This window comes from Pundamilia nyererei, unplaced genomic scaffold, assembly GCF_000239375.1.
Source record: "Pundamilia nyererei isolate P.nyererei 1_Seehausen unplaced genomic scaffold, PunNye1.0 scaffold00255, whole genome shotgun sequence".
Classification (NCBI taxonomy): Eukaryota; Metazoa; Chordata; class Actinopteri; order Cichliformes; family Cichlidae; genus Pundamilia; species Pundamilia nyererei.
The window spans coordinates 420,379-420,620 of NW_005187656.1; positions in this window are offsets into that span (position 1 = coordinate 420,379).

Here is a 242-nt window from a genome sequence, read left to right on the forward strand (position 1 = left end):
GGGGAAACAGTTAAGAGCTCACTAAATGAAACAGCTTTTTTTGGTTAATCTTTAAAAAAATGTAAAGAGTGAAAATGTCTGTGCTCTTCCCCTCCAAACCTTAATAGTTCACCTTTTAACCTAATAAAAGCAAAATATTACAGTTTTTCTCCATTGGTTTGGCTCATTTCTTGAAACAGAAATTACATTCTCAAAATAACATGGACAAACCTCCAAACCTCTTGGCAAATGTTCACAACAGA